At 43.6% G+C, this 25,944-nt stretch overlaps 1 long non-coding RNA gene across 1 annotated transcript in view; it reads right to left on the bottom strand.

Moving 5' to 3' along the window:
• Window positions 1-8,798: 8,798 nt before the first annotated feature.
• Window positions 8,799-25,944, bottom strand: part of LOC117053325 — a 30,964-nt gene continuing 13,818 nt past the window's right edge. The window contains exon 3 of the long non-coding RNA XR_004427379.1: window positions 8,799-9,060. This is a non-coding gene — a long non-coding RNA (uncharacterized LOC117053325). The remainder of the gene's footprint in view (window positions 9,061-25,944) is intronic.

The following is a 25,944-nucleotide window of genomic DNA, read 5'->3' as shown; positions in this document are numbered from 1 at the left end:
GGTCACTGTCTTTCCTATCCATCTATACAATAAAAATGTAAGAATGTCATCACGCAGTCTATACTGGAGGATTTGTAGAGCCGCATCACAATCCTGGATTTGCATGAAGTCTGGGCTGGGTAGGAGAGCAAATGTGATGGCAGGTGGCACAACGGCAGCAGCTGTGGCCTGGGAGAGTGAAGGCAGGGACACTGAGAGGGAGAAAGTGGTGGTTTAAAATAATGGCAGAAGTTTGAGTAAAGAGGGAATTGAGAGACACTGAGAGGGGGCAAGTGGCAATTTTAAACAATGACAAAGCAGAGCTGCAGTATAAAAGAGAAGTTGGCTTCAGAAATGGAGTTGGGAAGTTGAGAAGAGAAATGAGCTTAGTATTTGCATGGGTTGGGAAGGGGAAGTTCTAGGAGTTTAAGGTGCGGGGAATGGCAGGGGGTATGGCGAGCCGAACAAGCAGGGACACAGCCCCATGTAACCTGATATGATGGTTTCATGTGCAGAGTAGGCAGCTGGAGCAGCTCTAAATCTGTATTTCCCTCCTGTCTTCATCCCCATAGTGTCTTCAGGTGGAATCATAGAAAAGCAACCTTTTTTTTTAAAGGTAGGTTTTACATTTACACAGATGTTTTTGACAACATGGAAAGAAACTGTAGTGTTTACCATTAGCCAGTAGAGTGTGCTCAGTCCTATCTCAGTGAATCGGCGATTGCTCCTGCTTTTCTAAGCACATGGAATACACTCCCAAATGGTATTTATAAATAGATCTCCCTAATACAGCAGGGCTGTGTACTGCAATCTTGCAGCCTATTAGCCTAAATAGAAATACATTCTGGAAGTGTTCCCTCTAATGTTAAAGAACGCCCTCTCAACATGCTAGTGGGGATGGCTTTTAAGGCATGAGGGGCTGGTGCCAGCTGGTAGTCTTATTTTCCTTGGCTCCAGGCTGGCTGGGAGTGGCACAGTCTGTGATTTGGATTGTGTAGCCTTCTGTTCACTCCACCCACAAGACAGGAACTTCCTCTTCTGTCCCATCTGCGAGGAAAGCAAGATGACAATGGGGATGTGTTAATGGAGTTGCCTTACAGGCCTGCCCTCCCTTCACCCATTTCCCCCTTTTTTCCTTGGCAGAAGCTTCCCATGGCATTGGGGTCAGATTAGATTTAGTGAAGGATGACTGAGGTGCCTTTCATCACTGTGTGTGCGCGCACATGCACGTGCACACACACAGGGCAGATCCACACCATACATTGAAAGCACATTCAGTTCATATTTAAAGCACATGGCATCTCCTGGGAAGTTCCTTAAGGGGGCTGGGAATTGTGAAACGACAGTTCCGAGAATTCTTTGGGGGAAGAGTGTGCTTTAAAGGTGCTTTTAATGTACGGTATGAATCTGCCCACAGACTTTCACATGAGATGTAAAAACTTACCGGTAGGTGGTGTGATACAGTGGCGTTCTTAATAGGCTGTTAGTTGGCAAAAACGTCACTGTATATTTTTTTATTTTGGAGTGGGGTTGTAAGAAGTTACCTTTGGCTTGCAAAATTCGCAAATTCTGTTTTGAAAAGGGGTAAGAAGTTTCTTAAAGATGCATCCAGAATCTAGTCAATTCAAAAAGTGACGTGCTATCACATTAGAGGCTCCTCCTGACACCTTTTCCATTGCACATTTATGTGATGCTATTGGGACAGTCGCACACAATCCTGCTTTCAAAAATGTTTATGCAAGCAGAGGTTTCTGGTGCTTATGCCTTTTCACTCCCAGTGTACTTCCTGACTCCATATTCTGTTAACATTCCCCCTTCCAACCTCTAGAACCAACTGTTGAGATGATAAGTATGCTCACATTCCAGCCATACAAATATATCCAAGGTAGGCACAGAGCTAGGCTGATGAGGGGTTGTCAGGGGACCAGCAGGGGTTAGCAGAGAGCACAATGAGGGGGTGTGAGGGATCTCAGATGCTGAGGTTACCGAGCAATGCCTGGAGAGTCCAAGCACGTCATGCAGCGGTGACGAGCAGGAACAGGGCGGAATGGTGGAGGGGCTGTCAGACTCTAGAGAGCCCAAACGCCACCTAAGCAGCCAACTGAGCAGCTCGGGAACAGAGGGGGAGGTGGCAGCCCCATCGCCTCAACAATGTAGGGGGCTCAAGTGGAAGGAAGAGAGGAGGAGATTTGGGGTGCCCCAACTACTGTGTTGGAGGCGTTCCCGCAAAGCGCCACTTCTGGGATCTGAAAGTGACTGAATGGGTGTTAGAACCTTAGCTCTGACTTGTACATATCTGCATAATAAAGCAGTGTAAATATACAGATCGGGAGTCTAGAGTTGTTACTCGTGGGAAGCACCACAACCGCCCTGACAGGGGTGTGGCCAGAGGAGAGCTTGGTGGGCCAGAGGGAAGGCCACATTTGGCACCTGTGCCTGAGGTTTGCCACCTCTCTTTTAAATGAATTTCAATTGTTGGAACAGCAGTGGCATATTGTAGTATATTTCCTTTCTCCTGTTTTTCTAAAAATGTTGTGCCTAAATGGTATCTTGTGTGATCTAACGTGAGCATGATATATTTGCATAGGTTGTAACATTTAAGTAGTTGATGACTAACCAGAACTGCTATTTGTATGGAGCTACTACAATAGAAAGGCGCCCACCGACCTACCTCAGAAAAGAAGAATGTGGGGATCTTTCTGAGACCTCTGTGCAGACTTATGGACCCCACCTGGTTCTCTCCACTTCAGCACGTGTTACCTGCTCTGTTGCCCCTGTACACATTATTTGAAAAGTTTGTCCCCTTTATCTTGAGTATTGACAAGCAAGGGAAACAATCTGAGGCAAACCAGGAGCTGGGGAACCACCAGCCATGGGATCAGACAACTAAACGGGACCAAAGTCACAGCCACAAGTCAAAGCAGGAGACAAGGTTGAGAAGCAAGGAGTACACGATCCATCTCCTGTCCAGTTCTAGCCAAATGGTCCCATATTGTATTAGTGTTCTGAAAAAAGGCAATTGCCATAGTATACTTGGTTGATTTCTAACAGCTGTCAATGGCATGCAACATTGTTCCATTTGAACCTCTTATCCCCCATTGCAAGCAAATATCTGATGTATAGGGAAAGAGAAATGACTATGTATGTTCCTGCTATTTGTGCCGCGCAAGCCTTTTACATCTCACGTCCCTGGTGATCTGTAATCACTTTACTGTGATTCTTCTGTGCTGTGACACCATAACAGAATATTAGATTATAGTGGCATAATGTCATACATAATAACATTAAAACATGGAAAGCCTGAAGCTTGACTCACTTTGATATTACATTCTCATTTTTAAAACCCAAATGCCATTTTTTATTCCAGAGGAGGCTGCTTCAATGTTTAAAATATTTTGAGTGTTACGGTAAAAATGCAAATACTATTTTTAAAGCTGTCTTTTCTCAACAGAATGCTATGCTTGTGCTACATGGCAGATAATGCACTTAATGGAAAGACAGGCAATTAATTATATTCCTTATTAGTTAATTTTGCTTGGCAAATTCAACAGAACTTGGTTATGCTCTATGAATCGAGGTAGACATATGGAGACCATTCTATAAAATCAACACGATTCAATAGATCTAAGGAGATCTTAACCTCTCCTTTCGTTGCATGGCATGATACTTGCAACGAGCCTATGAATTCAACAAACCAAGTGGTAAGGCTTTGCTGGACTATGCTACACAATGGTGAATTGATTGTAGCAAATGCTTTGGGGATGTATAGCCTTGCTATACTGTCTTCAAAAGCAGCTATCTGCTTGCTATGAAAACTTCTTTCTAGTAGGTCCACCATAAAGTCATTTGACTGTTCCTGTTCAGGGGATGCCTCAAAGTACAGTGGTACCTCGGACTAAGAACTTAATTCATTCTGGAGGTCCATTCTTAACCTGAAACTGTTCTTGAGGTACCACTTTAGCTAATGGGGCCTCCCGCTGCCGCGCGCTTTCTGTTCTCATCCTGAAGCAAAGTTCTTAACCCGAGGTACTATTTCTGGGTTAGCGGGTTTGTAACCTGAAGGTGCTACACTCAATATGCCAACAAGTTTGGAAAACTCAGCAGTGGCCAGAGGATTGGAAGATCAGTTTACATCCCAATCCCAAAGAAGGGCAGTGCCAAAGAATGCTCTAACTACCGCACAATTGCACTCATTTCACACGCTAGCAAGGTTATGCTTAAAATTCTACAAGGCAGGCTTAAGCAGTACGTGGACCGAGAACTCCCAGAAGTGCAAGCTGGATTTCGAAGGGGCAGAGGAACCAGAGACCAAATTGCAAACATGCGCTGGATTATGGAGAAAGCTAGAGAGTTCCAGAAAAACATCTACTTCTGCTTCATTGACTACGCAAAAGCATTTGACTGTGTCGACCACAGCAAACTATGGAAAGTTCTTAAAGAAATGGGAGTGCCGGATCACCTCATCTGTCTCCTGAGAAATCTCTATTTGGGACAAGAAGCTACAGTTAGAACTGGATATGGAATAACTGATTGGTTCAAAATTGGGAAAGGAGTACGACAAGGCTGTATATTGTCCCCCTGCTTATTTAACTTATATGCAGAATTCATCATGAGAAAGGCTGGGCTGGATGAATCCCAAACCGGAATTAAGATTGCCGGAAAAAATATCAACAACCTCAGATATGCTGATGATACAACCTTGATGGCAGAAAGTGAGGAGGAATTGAAGAACCTTTTAATGAGGGTGAAAGAGGAAAGCGCAAAATATGGTCTGAAGCTCAACATCAAAAAAACTAAGATCATGGCCACTGGTCCCATCACCTCCTGGCAAATAGAAGGGGAAGAAATGGAGGCAGTGAGAGATTTCACTTTCTTGGGTTCCATGATCACTGCAGATGGTGACAGCAGTCACGAAATTAGAAGACGCCTGCTTCTTGGGAAAAAAGCAATGACAAACCTAGACAGCATCTTAAAAAGCAAAGACATCACCTTGCCAACAAAGGTCCGTATAGTTAAAGCTATGGTTTTCCCAGTAGTAATGTACGGAAGTGAGAGCTGGACCATCAAGAAGGCTGATCGCCGAAGAATTGATGCTTTTGAATTATGGTGCTGGAGGAGACTCTTGAGAGTCCCATGGACTGCAAGAAGATCAAACCTATCCATTCTCAAGGAAATCGGCAGTGAGTGCTCACTAGAAGGACAGATCCTGAAGTTGAGGCTCCAGTACTTTGGCCACCTCATGAGAAGAGAAGACTCCCTGGAAAAGACCCTGATGTTGGGAAAGATGGAGGGCACAAGGAGAAGGGGACGACAAAGGATGAGATGGTTGGACAGTATTCTCGAAGCTACTAACATGAGTTTGGCCAAACTGCGGGAGGCAGTGAAGGATAGGCGTGCCTGGCGTGCTCTGGTCCATGGGGTCACGAAGAGTCGGACACGACTGAACGACTGAACAACAAACCTGAAGCATCTGTAACTTGAAGCGTCTGTAACCCAAGGTACCACTGTATGTTGCTGTGGGTTTGCAGAATAGCTGATCTTCTAATCACCAAACTTAAAACCATGGAGAAACCTGGTCTGAACAAAGACATTGGATTCTTATCTCATTATACATGACAAAGCTATCTTTAGCCATCTCACCCCTTGCCTTTCCCTGCCAGACTAATTGCAGCCGTTGAGACAACAGGTTTTCCACACCTATCAGCTGATCACCCATTCCCACCACACTTCTGAGCAATACCCCTCCCCACTCCCTCACTATATTTAAGGATCTGGTGACTTCTGTTTCAGTGTATCTGAAGAAGTGTGCATGCATACGAAAGCTCATACCAAGAACAAACTTAGTTGGTCTCTAAGGTGCTACTGGAAAGAATTTTTTATTTTGTTTTGACTATGGCAGACCAACACGGCTACCCACCTGTAACTGGAACTTCTGGATTCAGCCCCCCATCCCCCAGTCTGTCTTACCCTGATCTCTGTCTTGGGGCTGTGGGAGGCATTTTGCTTCTTGGACGCTTAGATTCAAGTGTACATGAACATTAAGCCCTAGATAGTGCCCTATATAATATTTTGTTTTACACTCAGGAGGAGAGTGGTTTTGATCTGTAATTACTGAACTGAATCTTTATTGCTCAGAGCCATAGGCCACCACAATTCAGTCCATCAATAATATAATATAGGATGCTTTGTTCTGCTACATCTCAAACTCAAAGAACAAGCAACTTTTTTATTTTTAAATTTTTAAATTTTTGCAGGACAGGTTATTGCACACCGAATGGATACTATCGTGGTGGGTTCTTTTTTCAGAAAAGACATTCCCTTATTTGGGATGCTAATGAAGCCTTTTCCTATAAGTTTGCAATTTCTGGGCAGATTCTAAAGTGACATGAGGTTGCTGGAGCAGAGGAAAAAATGTACTGATTCTGTGTATTGAAATTAGAATTTACGCTAGTCCTTGTTTTGTTTTTATGCTATGTCAGAATGTGCAAACAGCTCCTTCTCCTGAATGCTGAATTCATGGATGGGTGAGGGAGTGGCCACCAGGTGTGATCCCACTGTCCTTTACATATGAATGGCTTTTTATGTGAACACCTCTGTGCTTTTCTGGGTGTGTGTGTGTGTGTGTGTGTGTGATGGAATTTGCAGGCTGCAATTCCAAGAGGTATACATTGCTTCTTGTAGACTTCCTGCCACAGAATTTATTTTCTCGTAAGTGCTTTGTCTTGGGCAGGCTTCCTCAAACTCGGCCCTCCAGATGTTTTTGGCCTACAACTCCTATGATCCCTAGGTAGCAGGACCAGTGGTCAGGGATGATGGGAATTGTAGTCTCAAAACATCTGGAGGGCCGAGGTTGAGGAAGCCTGGTCTTGGGTACTGGGCAGACTTCATGCAGTATTGCTGTTTTGATACATTTAAACCGTGGGATTTATGTGGGGTGACATAACATCTGGGCTGGGGGAAATTTGGAGGCTGAAATGCACCAATAATTTTGTGTCTCCCTTTGGATAAACACCCAGGGATAAATTCAGTGTTATATATTGAGTTCTAGCCAGAACAACCTGGGACCCCAGTTTGGATATCTGGATAGCTGTCCCCTTTGAGATATGCCCAAACACCTGAGATATGCCTGAACAGCAGCATTTATGTTAATGAACAGCATCAACAGCAAGAATAGTAGCATAGTCAAAGCCATGACAGTAACCTGGGGTGCCAACTCCACTTCCTCTGAATGACTAGATGTGCCAATGAAAAGCTGTGCTGGTTGCCTGTACTCACAGCAAACTGTGCAAACTGTTAGCGGGGGTCTCACTCTCTTTCTCTGTCAAGAAACAAGCAAAATTGAAATATACTCAGAGTCCAGTGTGAATTTCATGCTCTTTATTCAGCTCATAGTAGTGAGGAATGCAGTTCCCCCAAAACGTTTGCTTTATATACACTATTTACACAATGGGGCCCCACGTGATTGGCTAATTCCGGGATACTCCTGTATGCCAATCGGAGTGCGGATTCACTTCCACCTGGAGCTGGATTGGGTGGCTCCTGCGGACCAATCAGACTGCTGCAATCTCAATCCTATTGTTCTGGGACCAATCAGACTGCTGCAATCTCAATCCTATTGTTCTGGGACCAGTCAGACTGCTGCAATCTCAATCCTATTGTTCTAGGACCAATCAGACTGCTGCATTTTGGATCCTATTCAACTCAGTACATAACAAAAATATTCCACAATACTGAACCAGTAGGCGGCAGTGGCATTTTCAGCATTATCCCATCCCCACAAAAAAGTGTACTGCAATTCAATTCAAAATCCTGCAAGTGGCAGAAGTCTTGGGTTTCAAAGCATGCACAAAATTCCTTGGTCTAAAAGAGAATATTGCAGGAATCTATGATTAGGAAGCTACCTTATACTGAGTCAGACCATTGATCCACCCAGCTCAGCATTGTTCATCGTGACTGGCACCAGCTCACCAGGATTTCAGGCTCCAAGTCTCAGCCCTAACTGGATTGAACCTGGGACCTTCTGAATGCACGGCAGATGCTCCACCGCTAAGCTATGGCCCCACCCATGCATGCAGCACAATTCTGTGAGTGTTCCACTGCTTCACTGAGGCTTACTCCTTAATAAGCAGATGCAGCACATCCCATTTCACAGCCTGAGGCAAAACGGCAACATGCCACCTTGCCCTGCTGCTACCCCACTGCTGCCACCTCCTTTCCTTGGGTTGCGAAGCTGTGGCAGCAGGTACCAGTGAGATCTTGCCAAATTCTTGCGAGATCTCACCAGAAATTGGTGGTGCCTGCAACAGAGGCAGCAGGGAGGGCAGGGCGCCTACAGGGGCACTGTCTTGGGGCTTCCACTGCCCAAGGTGGCAGCTTCACCCTGCCTCATAGACAGCCTGGCCCTGCTAGTAAGTGTCCTTCAGCTGCTGTCTCAAGAGAAGTAATTTTTTTTTCAAGGATCTGGAACAAGAGCATTTATAAATCTCTTAATCCTGAACCCTTGATAGACCTCAAAGTACTAACTCCCTATATTCAGGGTTGAGTGGTTTATGGATTGCAATCTGATCTTGATAATTTTCTTTGTGGGGCAAGTTGGTGTTGACCATTTACCAGATTAAAGTTAACTAGATCAACTAGCTGAAATTGGTATTTGTGGGGTATAACGATCTTGAGATAAAGTACTTGGCGCAAATGATTCGGAAGTAGCAAATAGGCCTGTTGTGTCAGTATGAATTGCAATGTGAGATGAGATTTTGCAATTGCCTTTTTATCATCTCCCAATTTTTATATTGCAGAAGAGCTCTATATATCATGGGGAACATTGTGGGTCCATCCATTGTGGCTTGCAGCCCCAGGGTTTAATTTGAACTGACATTCACCAGAGTTCAGCTTTGGCCTTCAGAATGAAAGGACTTGCCTGTTCCTTTCTGAAGAGTCAGGATGGAAAGGAGAGCATTTCTCTGCAATTATTTTACTTCAGGCTACTTCCTCAAATTTGGCTTTTTCTCGAAGCTTGACAGGAAGAGGGAAGTATACTGCTGCCCACAGGGTCTTAGTTTCTTAATATTTCCATCACTGAATCTGCAAAGGTAGAAAGGCATTGGGTTACTGTCCCTGCCAAATCTTATCTGTAAGTTATTTACAGTGCAATCCTATCCATGTCTACTCAGAAGGGAGCCCTGTTGAATATACTGGGTTTCACACGTAAGTGCCTATGGGATAGCAGTTCCAACAGGCAGAAAGCCATATATTTGACAGTGAATATATTGAAATTTAGCAACTTAGGTACTGCTCCAGCGGGAAGGTAAACTGCGTTTCCATGCGCTGCTCTGGTTCTCCAGAAGCAGCTTCGTCATGCTGGCCACATGACCCGGAAGATGTCTGCGGACAAACGCCGGTTCCCTTGGCCTATAGAGTGAGATGAGTGCCACAACCCCAGAGTCGTCTGCGACTGGACCTGACAGTCAGGGGTACCTTTACCTTTACCTTTAGTGCTCAACCCCAAAGCTGAGTGAAGATAGGAGCAAATGGAAAAGCACGTGCAGATCTCTATTAAAATGAAACAAAGCAGGATAAGGTTCAAGCAAATGAAAATATATTAACACGCCTCTGCTCTAAATTCTCTGGATTACCACCAATGCCTGGAAATCCAGATGAAGCAATAAATTTATTTATTTTTTCATATTTTTTAAATTTTCAGAATACAGTGGTGCCCCGCTAGACGAAAATAATTCGTTCTGCGAATATTTTCGCCTAGCGGTTTTTTCGTCTAGCGAAGCGGCAATGCAAACCGCGGTTTTCGCTAGACGGAATTTTTTTTTTTTTTGCGTCTTGTGAGGCAGCCCCATAGACAAATTCGTCTTGCGGGGCAGCCTTCCGCTAGACGAATGCCTTCGTCTAGCGAGTTTTTCGTCTAGCGAGGCATTCGTCTAGCGGGGCACCACTGTAACAGAAAAGAAATACATATTATTAACATATATTCCACAAGTCAATATAAATACTCTGCCGAGTTTGTGACTTCCTTCCTTCTCGCCTCTGGTTTTCATTTGTCCATCGTTAGTCAGCTTTCCTAGGTCTGTCTCTGCCTTTTGAATAATTATAACATTATTTAGCCTTTGGTCAGAGACTCTTTCCGTTGCATTGCAAATATTATGTCAAACCTGTCAATGTTTTCACATCTTTGCAATATTTTTTTTAAATATTCAATAATTTTACTCCAGTTCAATTGAAACTTCTGGTCACTTTGGTACTTTATTCTCCCAGTCAATTTTGCCAATTCTGAATACTCCATCAATTTTATTCTACTTTCTTCGATCGTTGGTAAGTCCATTGATTTCCATTTTTGCGCTAGTAAAATTCTGCCTGCTGTGGTGGCATATAAAAACAGTCTTTGGTCATTTCTAGCAACCTCCTCTCCCACCAGTCCAAGCAAGAAAGCTTCTGGTTTTTTTGGGGGGGGGGGAGTATATTGTAACATTTTTTTTTCTATTTCATTGTATATCAACTCCCAATAATTTTTGACCCTGTCACATACCCACCACATATGGTAAAAATCTCCCAGATGAAGCAATAAATTTAAGATCATACAGAAACTATGAGCATAAATGACCATTGAAAGATTAACTCTTTGCATAACAGCTGGCCCAAGGCTTTTATCAAACCCATCACAGGCCCTGCTTAGCCATGATGAATTCTCTGTCAATATGCTTATATTAATCCAGAAACATAGGAAAATACCGGTAGATATGTTGGTTTTTATGCATGTTGTTGTTTTTATTGATATTTTTATAGACTGATTTGATTGATATTGATTTTGTGTACTTCACTAGGTTGTTAACGTTGTATTCCACATTGGGACTGTTGCTATAAATAAATCCTCACCTAAATAAATATTATGCTGCCCCAAAAACCAAGAGCCAGAGGCAAAGGGTTGGTGGTGGCCCAGGGAAACTTTCATTAAGCCTCAGATCTCCTGCCCTCTACACCAGGGGTCGGCAAGGTTTACCTCACCTGGGCCAGTTCACTCCAATGAAGATCATTCCATGGGTTGTTGTTGTTCAGTCGTTCAGTCGTGTCCGACTCTTCGTGACCCCATGGACCAGAGCACGCCAGGCACGCCTATCCTTCACTGCCTCTCGCAGTTTGGCCAAACTCATGTTAGTAGCTTCGAGAACACTGTCCAACCATCTCATCCTCTGTCGTCCCCTTCTCCTTGTGCCCTCCATCTTTCCCAACATCAGGGTCTTTTCTAGGGAGTCTTCTCTTCTCATGAGGTGGCCAAAGTACTGGAGCCTCAACCCATTCCATGGGTGCACACCTGCAATTTCCAGCGTATGTGCAGACACGATTTCCGATTTCCAGCGCTGCAGAAGTGAGTTCCTGCATTGTGCTGCGCTGCTTTAGTGCAGCGCACAGCTTGGTTTGGGGCTGGCTCGTGGGCCGGTTAAATGACCCCCCATGGGCCTTCTGTAAAACTTAGAAAAACTTTGTTTATAGCATTCCTTTTTCCTCTGTGGGTCAGCCTAAATCGGTGTCTCTACATGTAAATTAGCATGTGCAAATGTTATGCAAATATCTGTCATAGGTCTGTGCCTCAAGTCTTTTCAGGAACTAGCAACAGCTTGCAAAGAGCAGGTTTCTGTCACAATTCTCCAGCACCTCCTTACCTTTGAAGAGAGAGAGAGAGAGAGAGAGAGAGAGAGAGAGAAGAAAAACGAGCAGAAATACTGGAACAGTTCTGTGAATGCCCACAAGGTTTTATTATGAAAAGCCCGACAACCTAAATTCAAACATAATTGTGATAAAGCAGACATGAATGCTGTGTGCATTTCACTGGGCCACTCCACTATGGACAAGTTGACCGGAGAACTTCCCGTTCTTAACCCCTATGTTATTTCTCCCATTAACACTAAACTGGAAGTGCAAGAAGCAGTATATAAAGACAGGCACAGCTTGTACATGCCTTTGCTTATTTCTTTGGATAGCTTTTACAACAAAGGACATCCCACAGCATAGAAGCTATATCCTAGCGGTGGGGGGGGGAGGTTGGCCCCCCCAATAAAATATTTGAGGGGGTCGGGTCCCCACAATGTTTTATTCACGTTGGCACCCCTGTCCCACAGTCTTTTCCCTCTACCCTGACATCCCCAGTTTGTGGCCTAGCAAAAGTTTGACATGTTTTCCCAGGTATTGTAGGGCATAGACATGCTGATCCTGGTGCATTGAGTTCACAAAGAAGCTTCAAATACATCATCTAAGCTCTTAAAACCACTTCATCTGACCAGGTTGTTTGTGCAAATTGGTGCCCACCCTAAGAGGTGTCTGAATCCACCTGCCCTGTGATCTGTTTTCAAACCTTGAGAAGCAAAAGGAGAGCAAAGAAATTGTTATTCTTGGCGTGGTAGGGCAGAGAACTTGATTTCGTGAGTCGGAGACATTTTCCTAAGCTGTTGCCTCTGTTAACTGTTGATTAGCTAAAGACTGGTTCAGAAACCACAGCCCTGTTTAGTGTGACCTCACTGATATGGCATCTGGGCAATTATCTTGGAGATAATGAGCCCCTTCATCTAAAACTGAACAACAACATCTCACTCAGAATGCGTAAGATCAGAGCCAATCTGGCTCCCACCAGGGTGCCTGACATCCCCTTTGTGTTACACCTTATTTCAAATCTAACCTTTCACATCATGAATTAATTGAAAGTGTTTGAGATTAAAAATTAATGAATTCATTTATAGCAGCATGGTGAGTTTCGATGAGGGTGGGGAGGGAGGAGGAGGAGAATGGGGGTACAAAATATCAATGGAATAATCGCTTCGATTTAATATTCTAGGAGAGAGGAAAAGAAAATGTAATTCTTGTTCACATGTAGAATCTTACGTTTCTTTCACTTGTTTAGGAGCCTAATTAGCACAGAGCCCGATTCTTCCGCTAAACTGTGAAAAATAAATTACAGTTGCCCATCAGCGATTCATTTCTGCAATTAGAGGCTGGTTCCAAGTGTTGTTTTTTCATACAGGTCATGAGCTCTCCCTTTTTATTTCTCATTCTGCCCTACCCCAGCAAGGTTACATAGGCTTCCTACTAGAGCAGTAGCCCTGGATTATATATTTTGTAAACCACTTTGAGGTTTGTTTTTACAATCAAACGATGTATAAATTTTATGAAATAAATAAATAGCACCCATATAGGATGATGTTGCATATAGTGCATACCCCTCAACTATCCTGGGAAAAGCGGGACATCTCATTTAGCCATTTTGGGTGCTGCAATCTCACCCAAAACAAAAGTGCTTTTTTGGGAGTGGGGGCGCGATCTTATGCAGGTCACATTTTGATGCTGGATGAGCAGTATAAGCGTCTATGCCCATTATTCATTTATACATTATAGCACACCATCTCTCCTCGAAGTTACCCGGGGTGGCATACTTATTGTTAGCTCATTTTATTCCCGCAACAACCCCTTGAGGTAGATTAGGCCAAGGTTGACCATTGAGTTGTCATGTCTAAGTTCGGAAACAGGGGCCTTCACATCCAGTACTGTCCTAACTGCACTTCAATAGCCTGCCAGATTCACAGGGCAAACCAATGGCGAAACCCAACCCATCAATGTATAAATTGATCTTGTTCATCCTTTAGAGGAAGTAAACTAGGGGAACTTCGAAACTCAATGGTGGCAAATATGTTGTAGATGCAGGCGGTCACTGAGTAGGACTAGGAAAGGGGTCCTGTCTAAAACCTTGGAAGACCATTGCTACTGCAGGAGCTAGATAACACAATGGCAACTTCTTATGGTCTTAATTTAAAGCATCCTTTTCCTTTAGCGATGTCTGTGGTTCCAGGAAAATTACTCTTCATTATCTTATGGTTGGTTGACTATGCGGATTTTCATTACTGGGCTTTTATTTGTGTAATTAGTCCTAGTTTCAGAATGTGTGCTTATTAAGTGTGGCAAAGTTAGTGAGTTGCTAATGCTTTAGAACTGTTTAATGAAGCACTTGGAAGATTGGGATTTCATAGATGACTCAAAATACCCCTGGCAAAAAAACTATTTTTTTGTGTTCTACCCCTTTCCATTGGTTGTGGCGCAATAGACCATCCAGATGTTATGCAGTGGGAATGAGCTGGTCTAGAGGGAATAGAGGAGGGGATAGATCTGTCTTCCCATTTATTTGTACTCCTGTGCCTTAGCAAGGAATGGACAGCTTCCACAGAGCTAACAAGAAAGTGTGTTAAGCAAAGAGCAGGCCGCTGATTTGGCTGGAGAAAGGATATATTTGCTTGCATTTGGCACATTCTTCATGTTTAGAGGGCTTCACAGTCATTTCCATGTTTGATTGACATAAGGAGAGGGAACACATATCTTCTAAATAGGCAAACTGAATGGATTCAAGACGACCTTAAACAGATTGGAGTACTGGGCCCAAACTAACAAAATGAATTTCAATGTAAATGGAAGGTTCTATACTTAGGCAGGAAAAGCCAGCTGCACACATATAAAATGGGGGATACCTGGCTTACCAGTGGTATAGTCATACCTCTAGTTGCATTAGGTTCATGTTGCAGATTTTCGGGTTGCAAACGCAGCAAACCCGGAAGTGTATTCTTCCGGGTTTTGCCACGCGCAGGAGCAGGAGCACTCTATTGCGTCACACGCAGAAGCAACACTCTACTTATGGACTTTTCGGGGTGTGAACGGCACCACGGAATGAATTGCATCTGTAAGTAGAGGTACCACTGTACATGTGAAAGGGATCTAGGTGTCTTAGTAGACCACAAGCTTAACATGAGTGAACAGTGTGATGCAGTAGCAAAAAAAAGTTAATGCTGTTCTAGGCTATATAGTATCCAGGTCGTGGGAAGTAATAGTACTACTGTATTCTGCCTTGGTCAGACTACACCTGGAATACTGTGTCCAGTTCTAGGCACCACAATTTAAGAAGGATTTTGACAAGCTTTGAGTGTGTGCAGCGGAGGGCAACCAATATGATCAAGGTTCTGGAAACCAAGCCTTGTGAGGAACGGTTGACCCTAGAAAAGAGGATAATAAGAGGAGATGGCCATCTTCAAATATCAAGGGCTGTCACATGGAAGATGGAGCAAGCTTGTTTTCTCCTGATACGGAGGGCAGGACTCAAACCGATGGCTTCAAGTTAAAAGAAAGGAGATTCTGACTAAACACCAGGAAGAACTTTCTGACAGTAAGTGCTGTTTGACAGTGGAACAGACTCCCTTGGGAGGTGGTGAACTCTCCTTCCTTGGAGGTTTTTAAGCAGAGGTTGGATGGCCACCTGTCATGGATGCTTTAGTTGAGATTACTACATTGCAGGGGGTTGGACTATATTACCCTTGGGGTCCTTTCCAACTCTATAATTTTATGATTCATTCCACACGGTACTTGTAGTTTGCTCTGAAAACTTTGGCATCTCTTCATATTTATAGGTCGTTGCATAATTTTCTTTCATGTTAATTCAACTATAACTGGGTGTTTTTATTTTTTTGAAAAGTATTTGAACTATATTGGTTTCACACTCCTCCTTTTTTCTCTCCCCCTCCCCCCATCTTTCTTTGGAGCTAGCTAATCAAACACAAGTAATTAATTTGCATCACTTGCAACCTGGAGGTATTTCATTACCACATCGCAAAGGTGAGAAAATAAGAAAACATTAATATTAATAGGCTCATTACATAAGGAAGTCAGAAGGGATGGTTGTTGTTTTTTATTATTAAAGTAAATAACTTTTTCAGCCCCCCCTGCAAGAATGTCTCTCCTGGGCTTGAGAATGTCAGGGATTTCAACTGTTTAACCTTCATGAATGCAATAATCAGCAAAGCCTTCTCTTACTGTTTCATGTAATTTATATCTCGCAGGTAACTGAAACTGAGACGGTGTTTTCAACTTAAAAGTTAATGGCATTGCATCTGTTGCGGGGTGCACATTTCTGAGACTTTGCTGCATAGTTCTGATTCTGAATTCTATATGCAATGTGTAGGAAAGGATTAGAGCAGTGTGGGCAGCTCCCCCACCCAGGGCGCTGAGCTAAGAGGGTGGAAAATTGAGAAGACCCATAAGTGAGAAGATTGATTTTTTGGGGGTGCCAAATGATGACCTTGCTCTGAGTGTCATATTTCCAGAGATTACCAAAGTCCATCACCGGAAGGAGAAGTCATAGGTCTGATTTAGTGGCAGCTGGTGTCCATTGGGACTGGTAGGGCAAAAGGCAGGGAGCACTGGCGAAGAAAGAGGGGTGCGGGGGGAGCGTACCGCCCCCAGTGGAGTGCCATCGCGGCTGCCCCCCTGCCTGCACTGGGCGCCACACCCCCACAGGTGACGTGCCACACACCCCAGGATGTGCGCCAGCCCCGCCCCCGCCTGCTCTCCGTCCATTGGTGCCGGAGCATGAAGCTCCGCCACTGGCAGGGAGCCCAACAGAAGTTGGTGCCAGAGCCAATAATAGGCATAAACAACTAATTCTAGTTCTGTCCCCATCCTCCTCCCTGCTTAGTTGTACAAGAGCAACACTGAGACTAAGCAGGAGGGACCCAACAGGCACTGCCATGTTCTGCACTGGTTGCAAGTGAGAAGGGAGGCAGGTGAAGACAGGCTGAGGTTGGTGGGGAGGCAGCTCATTTGCCCTAATGGACATAACAAAATCTGTGTACTGAGGGAGTTGCTGCTAGTCTTTGTTTCTTGGGCTCCTATTGATCTGCTGTAGCTTGATGAGTTGCCCCCATTTCCCTCTAGAAGTACCATCTCTTTATCCTTCAGCCTCCATCCTTAGCACCTGATTTTCCGTCATGTATGTAATATGTTCGGCAGCCTTTGGGGAAGGGATGTAGCTCAGGGGCAGAGCATATTGTTTGCCTGCAGAAGGTCCCTGGTTCGATACCTCCCCAGTAGGGCAGGGGAAGATCCTTGTCTGGAACCCCAGAGAGGAGGGCTACCAGTCAGTGTAGGCAGTGGGGAACCAAATTGCTATCTGAAAAACACAAATATTCAGGAATCCTGTTGACTTGCATTTGGAAACCGAAATGGCCATAACTTCCTTGTTTGTTCACATAGGGACATGCTAGCCTCTGCGTGGAGGATTAACCCTGCCAAACTGCATATAAGTTGTTCCAAGGGTTTACGTGCTAGCCTTTAATATATAAATAAATAAATAAAATAAAAATAGACATTGTGTATTTTTTTTACATAGGGGCATGAAATTGGAGATGCTGTAGCCCCCCCCCCCCCCAATAGGAGATTAGTTATGCCAAATTGCAGACAGGTAGCACCAGAGGTTTTCACACTTTACAGTTTAAAATGTTTTAAAATTAACATGGACATAACTTTTTAGGTTTTTTTTATTGCACATGGGCATGAGCTTTGGAGACAATTTGTAGCTTCCTTATGAGGGGATTTAATCATAGCAAATTGCAGACAAATAGCTCCAGTGTTTTGCCACCCACCCGTCCTCCTGACGGGTTTTTTTTTGGGGGGGGGGGAGGTTTCTGTTTATTTGGCAGTGGCATAAATAGCCTGACTAGTGGAAAGGTTTCCATGTCTGTCAGACATGCCCATCAGTGAGCATTTGTGAGTGCAAGAGTTCCCTGTGCTGAGATTCCATCATTCATCCCTCGGTGACAGTTGCCAATCACGGTATGGGTGTTAGATGTGGAGCGACTTCCATTTTCATCATCATCATTGCTGACTGACACCTGGTTAAGGTGTTCACAGCATGCTTTTTGTAAGAATGTCTATAATTTATCCACGTGACATCTAAATTCTGATAAAAATGTAAGAGAATTCTTCTGTGGAAGAGGCTTGACTTACGGTTGCTGGAGAAACGAAATGTTGCATCTCTTATCAATGTTAAAGTGCACTTAAATCCTCAGCCATGCTAGGACACCATTCTAGTTCAGAGTGACAGAGTACTGTATTTTCCCAATTCTCCTCCATTCTCATTACAGCCCTGCCTTTCCATCAAGTCCATCAAGACAGGCAGCAGTTCTTATATCCCATTCTGCACCAACCAGCTGGCCTTTGTCCCGAGAGTGAATTAACAAACACAATTCAAACTTGAACCCGAGACAAAAGTGACAGGCTGTGGATTTGCTTCCTCTTCTTTTGCACTTTGATGCACGTAGCAAGACTGAGAAAAGTATGTGTGAGTTTCAAAGTGAGGGCTGCTTGTTAAATGGTGGGGGAATGCAGATGCTGCTGAATAAAACACCTCCAGATCGCAGGCTGGGAGGATGAAGCAATGTGTTTAACCTACACATTGCTGTTTTTATTTAGCACAGATGAGATTTGGCACTCTTTTAATAGCAGCCTTAAAGGTTAATGCAGATGTGCAAGTAAAATGGGATGTTACAGACTATTTAACACCATCTCCTCTCAGTGAATATGTTAGCAGCAGTTTGGAACAATTGCCACCATGTTAGCAGTCCTCTTACAGTGAAGGAAAGGAAAAGAAAAGAAAGCGGTGTCTTGTGGGAAAACACTGCAGAAGAATAGGTTCTCTGAATCTAGAGGGTTTGGAAACAATGCTGGCTGCATAAAATCAAACGTGTAGATTATTTGCCATTGCAGGATGGTCAAGGAAGTAACAATGGACCTATGGACTTAGGACAGCTGAGGAAGGTCATCATGAGTTGCTTCCTCCATATACTCAGATACTCTTGTTGTTGCCATGCTTCGCAGGTTGAGAGGGTACTCAGTATTCCAGGCAACTCAGTGTGTGCTTGTATTTCTGTCTTGTTCCCTTTATTGGAAAGTCTATCTATATTTATTGATGCAGAGCCTTAGGGCCCCACAAAGTGAACGAGGACAGGAATTCTGCATTAAGAAATGCAAATTCTTGGCATCTCATCACTTCTGGCTGGTTTTTATGAATATTGCTACAGACCCCCCCTCCCCCCCAGGGTTGAATGGTTGGGCATTCTGTTTCCTTCCCCTTTAGCCAAGTTAATCACAAGCAGTCGTGACATCTCCCTGCAGAAGTTCAAAGCTAAACATCAATCATTGTGGCTGCAGTTCAGAACCTTTGGTAGAATGAACAAGAAATTGAGGTCTTGGGGAAATGTGGAGTGACAGACCTCTTGCAACTATAAGAAACTCTTGTTGGTGTGGTACACAGGGCATGCTTGCATCACTTTGCTCCTTCCTTTGTGTGAGAGAACACTTGCACTTTAACTTTCTTCCTTACAACTCGCCAACATTTTATAGAGGCCAGAAATTATGTCATTTTCAAATGCAGCATGGCCCTAAATTGTGAAGCACACTTTGGCTGCAATACTATATTCTCTTGCTTGGGAGTAAGTTCCGTTGAGCTACTTACTTCTCAGTTGACATGTTGCATTGTGCTGTTAGAGATCTGCAGTGGGTGTTATGTATAATAATCTTGCCTGTCGTCAAGCTGATACAGTTTCAGTGTGGTAAGAGGGAGATTATACAGACTTCCAATGTACTTCAATTCATAGAAAATAGCTCAGACTTCAGATATGTCTTTCAACAATCATCCATAAAAAACCATATTAAAAAGTTAAAAGCAGAAGTCAGCTAACTACTATGTAAAGATGCCTTCTTAATTGCCTCCATAAGGCTGGCAGAATAGAAAAGTTTTCAGCAGGTGTTTAAAAGTCGAAACAGAAGGCACCTGCTGAATCTCTGTTGGCAGAATATTGTACTATACTGGGCCAATGACACTAAAGGCTCAACCACTTCTTGTCCAATGAACAACGTCAGCTAATTTAAATTGATCTGCAGTATAAACTTGGTGACTTTCTTTAGAGCAGACTTTCTCAAACTCTGCCCTCCAGATGTTTTGAGACTACAATTCCCATAATCTCTTACCACTGGTCCTGCTAGCTAGGGATCATGGGAGTTGTAGGCCAAAAACATCTGGAGGGCCGAGGTTGAGGAAGCCTGCTTTAGAGAATCACCTACACACTGGACACAAATTAGTGTCTTGTGTAGTTCTTATTTTTTCAGCTGGATTTATGCTGAAGAACTTCTCATTGGGCTGTGCCCCATAGAATATGTGAAAAACCACACCCTTTTGTCATTTAGACAAGTTTCCTTTACAAGAATATAGGGTCGTTTTTAAAAAACAAAAACAAAACAAAACAAAAAACACCAAAGTTTTACTTTCCATTAAATCATATAGCATTTTGCATGCTAGTGGCTCCTGTAAGGGCAAGGTTTCCATTTACATGCTAATGAAGTGCTTTAAGAGGTGGCATGCCAAGTCATCAACAATACAAAAGGGAAGTTAATGGGTATGTCTGGAAGGCTAACAAGAGAGGTGTGCCTATAAGGGACGGAGTGGGAGTGCAAAAGAGATTCCAAAAGACATCTGCGTTTAAATAGGCCAGTTGGAAAGGGGCTATGCATTTTGTCAAAAGCTGTTTAGGGGGAGAAAGGAAGAAGTAGCTTCCTAGCCCTGATGTTGCTTAAGGAGATTTTGCCTTTGGTCCAGATCAAGTATCTTTAACCTTCTAGACTCAGGAGCCACTCCAATGGTCAACTGGGACCCACTTGTAGATTTTCACCATATACATCTGCCTTTCTTGTTTTGTGTTCTCTAGATCACACACTAGATGAGCGTGTGCCTCACTTATGGTTTGTGCTGGTTGAAAACCGATGATATAGATTAGTGGTGGGAACCACCTGTCCTTTATGCAGGGCTGGTCCACCCATGAGGCAGGATGAAGCAGCTGCCTTGGGTAGTAGAAGCCCTGTGCTCCCATGAATGACCAGCCTGCCACACCATCTGTGGAGAAGTAGGGCTGGCGTCAGCACTGATTTCTGGAGAGATCTCACTGGAACCTGCTGCTCACCACCATGCAACTTTGGCAACAGGGGTGCAAGCCTGGTGGCGGCAGCAGGGCATCACTTCCTGTTTTGCCTCAGGTGGTGAAATGGGATGCACCACCCCTGTCTGTGGGCCCAGTTAGGCCTGCTAAGTCTCAGCGGTTGGCCTTGCAGGCTGTTTTGGGTGAAACTTTCCTGTTCCTGCCGTCATATAGCGTTAGACGGGTGGGGTGGGTGGGAATTCAAGCTGCAATGCAAAGGAAGGCTCAGAAACACAATCTTAAGTGTGTCGCCTATTCTACTTTTACAAGCAAAATTCATCACTTTCATAATGTGGTGCCTTTTTCTGTCGCCCTGCATGGCAACAGAAAAAAAGGAGCCAAATTCAAGCAGGGGGTGCAAAGGAAGAATTGGGAGCATACTTTAATGTGCACTCTATTCCTCTTTTGCAAACGTGGTGTGAATTTCCAGTCACCTGACTCCATAGGACAGCGGTCTGTGGAGGGTTGAGGAATTGGATTCTTCCAGATGCATTCCATCCCCTCTCCTTGGTATAGGCTCATTAAAACAACAACAACAACCACACACACACACACACACACACACACACACACACACCAACCCACCCTTGTATTTCTTTGATAGCTTAACATTTCAGAGTAGGCTGTTTGAGAGTCTGCTGTATGACTGTCTATTAAGATGAATGTGGGCTACAGAAGGTTTCAAATTAATTTTCTCAAAGAGATGAATTTGTCTCTTCCTGCACTGTTCTCTTTAGTTTAGAAAGTAATTCTTGAAATGCCATCTTCTAGAGTACGTTTGTCACACACCACCAGCAAAAATGTCTGCAACAATAGTGACTGCTTCAACTCGAAGACGAGGTGAAATTGATAATAGGTTAGGGATAAATTGTCTTAGGTGCCAAGAACTATTGCAAATATTCTCTGTCATTTGTGCAAAAACTACCTTTCCCATATACATAGTATAGCCCCCATCCCTCTTCCCCAAACCCTAGTCTGTAAAATTTAAATTGGGTGAATGGAGCTGGCACATAGCATTGAAGTCACTGTGTATCCAGACTTTTAATTAGGCTGCAGGATGATTCACACTGGATTGACTATTGCAGAATAGCCCATGCAGAATCTGGAAAGGTCTTGTTCTTCTATAGGGATCACCATACTTTTTGGGCTGTGGGGCACATTTGCAAACCAGAGAAACTGTTGTGAGCACAACATAACACAGAGACCGCAATCTATTCTCTTGGCTGCTTATAGAATTCAAGTCTAATTTCAGCAGGGAGAAGGGCTAGGAAAGGACACTGTGGGTGTCTGGGAAGGTGCATGTGTGCCTGAAGCTGCCATGTCTGCAAACCCTGTTTTTATAAATAGCCTCCTGTTTTATAATACAGGGACTGAAAAGTTGTGGAGGATATATCTTGGGGAGAAAACGAATTCGCCTTTCAATATGGGAGGTATGTGTTCAGACCCATACCCTGGACAAACTAAAGAATTAAAACAATGGAGAGTTTATGGAGTTGTGATATCTTCAAAATCTTTTACATTCTATGAAATCGCAATAGTCTGGAATAGGGTAGAAAAACACCTCCCAGTACGTTTCGGAGCACAATTCAAAGTGTTGGTGCTGACCTTTAAAGCCCTAAACGGCCTTGGTTCAGCATACCTGAAGGAGCATCTCCACCCCCATCATTCTACCTGGACACTGAGGTCCAGCGCTGAGGGCCTTCTGGCGGTTCTCTCACTGCGAGAAGCCAAGTTACAGGGAACCAGGCAGAGGGCCTTCTTGGTGGTGGCGCCCGCCCTGTGGAACGCCCTCCCACCAGATGTCAAAGAGAAAACCAACTACCAGACTTTTAGAAGACATCTGAAGGCAGCCCTGTTTAGGGAAGCTTTTAATGTTTGATGGATTACTGTATTTTAATATTTTGTTGGAAGCCACCCAGAGTGGCTGGGGAAGCCCAGCCAGATGGGCGGGGTATAAATAATAAATTATTATTATTATTATTATTCAAAAAGCATTTGAGGAAAAAAATTGTTTAGTGTCTATGATTCTTGGGAGGGAATGTCACTCCTATAAGGTTTATAAAATAATAATAAATGGTTCTCATGTTGCCAGGTCAAAAATGAAAAGCAATGTCTTGTCATGGAACTGTCATGTTATAAATTTGTGAATAATATGGTTCCCTCATATATTTGATGCACGCTGCTGGATGCATTTAAGATGGGTCAGCAGAGACCCTCTGGTGGTGGGGACGATCAGAGTTCTGCCATTGTAGAGGTGCACTACTATGGCATAAGTGTTTCAACCTGCATTGTTAAACCAGAATAAAATAAAACCAGTTATAAAGAAAGTAATCAATTGAAAACATCTGCAATTTTGGAAATGATACATTTAATAGTCATATTAATTTGGATGAAGAAATGCGGGTCCCCCCAATTGTCATTTTCTGTGCAGTCTAAGGGTGTTCCATACGTGTGCCAGCATTGTTGACATGGCCAATCAGTGTGTGACAGTGGGGCACGAATCAAGAATATAAGCTTACTGCCTGGGAGCGCTGCCATCTAAGAGATTTCTTAATAAAGAAGAGAAGGAACTTTGGAATTCCAGGAAAGGAGAAAAAGGAGAAGCTGCTTTGTGAACCAGGACTGCCACTAGGAAAATGCTAGATGTACAGACGATTATAAATTATTCAAACTCGATTGAGAGAGATGAAAAGGGAACTATTCTGTTGTTCAATATGGTGCAGAAAGCAGAAATGGAACAAAAGTACAGTGCAAAGAAGAAAATGTATTAAAATTATATATGTCCTGTTGTAGAATCTTGGGTATACATCTGAAGCAGAATGTCGATTCCGTGGACCAGCTCCCTGCTACCTAACCAATTCCCGGCCCACAAGAGAACCTCTCATCTTATTCCATGGCCACTAGCTTACCCAGACTCCTTTGGTGAGGTACCTTGTCAGAAGCTTTTTGGAAGTCCAAGTACACTATGTGCTTGTAAAATGCAAATTTTAAGATACTTGGGAATGACATTGCTCAATTGTGAAAGAAGCTTTGAATCTGAAGATAACACAGATGAAAATATTGTAACAGAGACCCTAGGAAGCAAAAAAAGAAAAAAAAGTGAAATAAAATAGCCCAGAATTACAATTCAGATAATTACTGACATTTCACATCCAAAAGAAATCCCCTCCTTAAGACAGAGTAACTGTCATTTTCCTTTTCTAGCTCACCCTCCTTCCTCTGCTTCTTGATGCTGCCTTTGAATCTTTTTCTCATTTGCCTATCCTTTTCTGTATCACAGATTTCAATTCTGTCTTTGAGCCACTCTGTCTGCTAAAAATAGTGCTAGTGAAATAGTGAATGGTCCCATTTAAAATGATGTCTTCTCATTGAGAGGCAATTATTATAGAGGTGAAATGAACTGCAGTTTCAAGCTGTTCACTTGGAGGCTCAGGAAGAGATTCGCCGCCGTTCAGGTGTCCTGCATTGTATTCCACTGTGCATGCAAACTGCCCCATTCAGTTCTGTGGATGGGAAGTTGTGTATTTTGTAGACTTATGTCCTCTAGTACACTCAATAGTCCTTGCAGACAGAGGAACTTAACAGTGCCCTAGAGTATCCTCCCTGCAGTCAGTCGCTGAGTCATGGCCTTCATGCCTATATAGTTTCCCCCCACAGAGCAGCTTTATCCTTATTTTTACAAGTAAAAGCTTAGACAATAAATTATTTGGCAATGTCATCCAGACCCCAACCAGGATACCAGATGCTTGACACATCTGCTTAGTGTCCTACTTTTCTGGAAATTGAGTGAAATTATATTTGAATTTGTTCCAGATGCCATACATGGAGGCAAGATATAGCTGGGGGGGGGGGAAGAGGATGGAGGAAACAACCGAGGGAAGCAAATATGAAGAATTCTATACTATTGAAGAAGTATCTGAAGAAGTGTGCATGCACACGAAAGCTCATACCAGGAACAAACTCAGTTGGTCTCTAAGGTGCTACTAGAAAGAATTTTCGATTTTGTTTTGACTATGGCAGACCAACACGGCTACCCACCTGTAACTGGATCTATACTATTAGCACACAAAAGGAGAGCTAATAAAAAAGATTCTTGCTGTATGTGGAAATGCTATCATTGAAACATGACTTCAGGGAGATGTGACATCTAAACAAATTCCAGCACACTAAAGAAAAGAGCAGTACCGGGTTTTTTTTTTTTGGGAGGGGGGGTATTCAGAGAAACAAGCCTAGCAGTGATGAAGAAAATACATTTTTAATACGGTGTTGCTCTTCTGATCAGTAATCAGTTGACGGAGCGCCTTGTCTTTGAAGCCACTGGTTTGCAGAAGTTCTGATGAAGTGCTAACTAGGTGAGATTTCCTGGACATGTTGATAACAATGGGTTTTAAATCTCATGAGTCTAGGGCAGGCTCAGGGAACTTCCAGCCCAGGGGAGATATTAGGCCCGGCAAGGGTCCTTATTTGGTCCATGAGGCTGTTTTCCCCACACGACAACCACCTGCCCTATACCTGATGTTATATGTGACATCAGGTGGGGGCAGCGGCAAATAAACACATTGCTGCAGAAGAACTGTTGGGAGTCTTCAAGTGCTCTCCTGATTGTTTCTTGTAAAGCAGGACTTGCTGACAGTTTCCATTGCTTGATTGGCACTGACTGCAAATAGGATCAGATGCCGTGGACTAGGGTCTGTTTCCTCACTCCCCTCAGTCCCCCCTCCCAATTATTACCACATGACAACATCTACTGTCTCTGTCATCACCATTACCACTGAGTCCTAAACTGCTTGGTACTTCCTGCTTTCCTTTGAACTTGGCTGCACACAGTTATTTTCTGTGAATCTGTGCTCCGTGTATTCTTACCAGCTGGTTGGCCCTGGAGAAGTAATGTCTAGGTGGACTTTGGAATTACTTCTCAAGTACCCTTGCAGAGAGAGCTTGCCCCTCTCTATAGGAAGCATAGGCCATACATTTCAGCACATCTGTTATGTGCAGGATCCGAGACTTGCCTCTTCCACTTACTATGTATGCGACACCTCTGCTTGTGTAGCATTCGCAGTGTGAAATGAGAGCTAAGGTTGAGCCCTTTACCACATAATGGGCTGTTGAGATAAGGACTGAGAGTGGA

This window comes from Lacerta agilis, chromosome 9 (assembly GCF_009819535.1).
Source record: "Lacerta agilis isolate rLacAgi1 chromosome 9, rLacAgi1.pri, whole genome shotgun sequence".
NCBI classification, from domain to species: domain Eukaryota; kingdom Metazoa; phylum Chordata; class Lepidosauria; order Squamata; family Lacertidae; genus Lacerta; species Lacerta agilis.
The sequence above is the reverse complement of the archived record's forward strand: the minus strand, read 5'-3'. Positions and strand labels throughout refer to the sequence as shown.